The sequence below is a fragment of the Chrysochloris asiatica genome, unplaced genomic scaffold (genome assembly GCF_000296735.1).
Source record: "Chrysochloris asiatica unplaced genomic scaffold, ChrAsi1.0 scaffold00088, whole genome shotgun sequence".
Lineage (NCBI taxonomy): Eukaryota > Metazoa > Chordata > Mammalia > Afrosoricida > Chrysochloridae > Chrysochloris > Chrysochloris asiatica.
In genome coordinates, this window is record NW_006408606.1 from 6,208,824 (window position 1) to 6,211,095 (window position 2,272).

General features: G+C 43.0%; 1 pseudogene; it reads left to right on the top strand.

Annotated features, from left to right (window-relative positions):
- The first annotated feature begins 211 nt into the window (after positions 1–211).
- On the top strand, positions 212–1,222 carry LOC102839345 (annotated as a pseudogene).
- Positions 1,223–2,272: the final 1,050 nt, after the last annotated feature.

Consider the following 2,272-nt stretch of genomic DNA (forward strand, 5'->3'; position numbering starts at 1 on the left):
TCTGTTATTAAGTGTTGTCGCATCAGTTCCAACTGATTCATAACACCCCGTATACAGTTTCCAAGGCTGTATATTTTTGCATCTTTCTCCTGAGGAATGGCTGGTGAACTTGAGCCCCTTACCTTGTCATTTACAGTCCAGTGCTAATCCTTCAGAGCCACCATGCTCTGAAACTGAGCAGAAATGGATGGATCAAGGCATTCATGTGAACATGAGAGACCAGGTCGCAAGAGCACATGTGACAAAAGACATCCCCAAAGCTAAGAAGTGCATGGTGATTGGAAGCTCTGGGCTCCTTGGGCAAGAGGCTACCTTGTAAACTCCTTTGATATCTGCCAAGTCTTTGAGATCTGCAGGTGCAGTTCTTCCTGGGTGATCTCTGCAACCAGAAGAATCTGTACCCAGCTCTGAAACGTGTGAGCACGGTTTTCCACTGTGCATCACCCCCACAAACCAGTGACAACAAGGGACTCTTTTACAGAGTGAATACCTTGGCACCAAGAATGTCATTGAAACCTATGAAGAGGTTGGGGTTCAGAATCTCATTTTAACCAGCAGTGCCAGTGTCATCTTTGAGGGTGTTGACATCAAGAATGGAACTGAGAATCTACCTTATGCCCTGAAACCCACTGACTACTACACAGAGACCAAGGTCTTACAGAAGCAAATAGTCTTGTGTGCCAATGATCCAGAGAAGAATTTCTTAATTATAGTCATTTGCTTTAATGGCATTTTTGGCCCCAAGGACCCCCAGTTGGTACACATCCTTGTTTAGACCTCCAGGAAGGGCAAGATGAAGTTTATGATTGTAAATGGGGAGAATTTGGTAAACTTCACCTTTGTGGAGAACATGGTCCATGGCCACATCCTGGCAGCAGAGCACCTATCTCAAGACTTGGCCCTGTGTGGAAAGGTCTTTCACATCACCAACAATTTTGTATATCCCTCTCTGGAAGTTTCTGTGCTGTATCATGACAGGCCTTAACTATGAGGCCCCAAAGTACTACATCCCCTACTGGCTGGCCTGTAGGTGATGGTGCTCCAATTGGTGCTCATGCTGCAACCCACCTTCATACCCATGTGGATTGCACTGGCTGGTACAAATCATTATTGTAGCTGTAAGAAGGCCAGGAGGGTCCTGACTTACCACCCTCTGGTCCTCATGGACTAGACCGTGGATAGAACCATGCAGAGCTTCTGTCATCTCCAGAAGGTCAACTGAGGCCCGTGTATGTCCCTGAGATGTGGGAAGGGTTGCAAGGTTCTTTCAAATCTCTGTTTATGTATGAAGTAGGCATTTAAAGTCTATCCCATGTGTTCATAGTTTCTGCTTTTCTTCTAGGTTGTTTTTAATATATGTTCCTATGAAATAGTCCTTCATGTTCACATTCCTGCTGATCAGCAGAGTTCATTTGTTTTCTGTGGCCCTGTGCAGGCCAGTGCCCAAGAGGTTGGGAGCACAGGAGTAGGGGACCTCATTTATCTCCATAGATTTTGAGACAATGTCCCAGCTCCCAGGATCGTGCTACCTTTAATCACTATCTCTGGTCTGCTTGGGCAGTCCATTTGCCACTTCACCCTCTCCGCCTTGCAGAGTATGGCCACCAGCCCAGTATTTAATCTCTAGGCCTTTTTCCAAGGAGGCCCTGGAGAGGCTGGAATAAAGTGAGTGTGTTGGACATGAAAAAAAAAAAAAAAGTTATCTGAAATGATAACTTAGGCATGAGAAAAAAGAATATTGACATTCTTAAAATGAATATATTTTTGCATGTATACTCTAGGACTATGTGGTGGTTAAATTTATGCTCAACTTGCTTAGGCTCTGTGGTGCACAGTTGTTTGGGCAAACACTAGTCTAGTCACTGTAGTTAATGTGATTAAATCAGTTGGGCTTAAGTAAGGACGAGTACTTTAGATAATATGGATGGGCCTCAGTAATCAAGTAAAGGCCTTAATAGCAAAAAAAAAGGATATGTTCTACCTCCAGATTATATTCATATTTTATTAAAACTCATTCTATCTCTTCACTCTTCCCATCAGATGACATACAGATTTTTGTACGCTAACCTGCAGAATTCTCAAGACTGTTGCTTGACCTGTAGATATTAACTTGCCAGCCACCCACCCACAATTATATGAGCCAGTCCTTTGAAGTAAATCTCATTTATCAACTACTTCATTATACAACATTTCACCTTTAAGACAACACACTCATTCTTTATCAACAAAGTTAGGTATTAAGACCACATTGTTATGCAAAAATAGCTGTTAT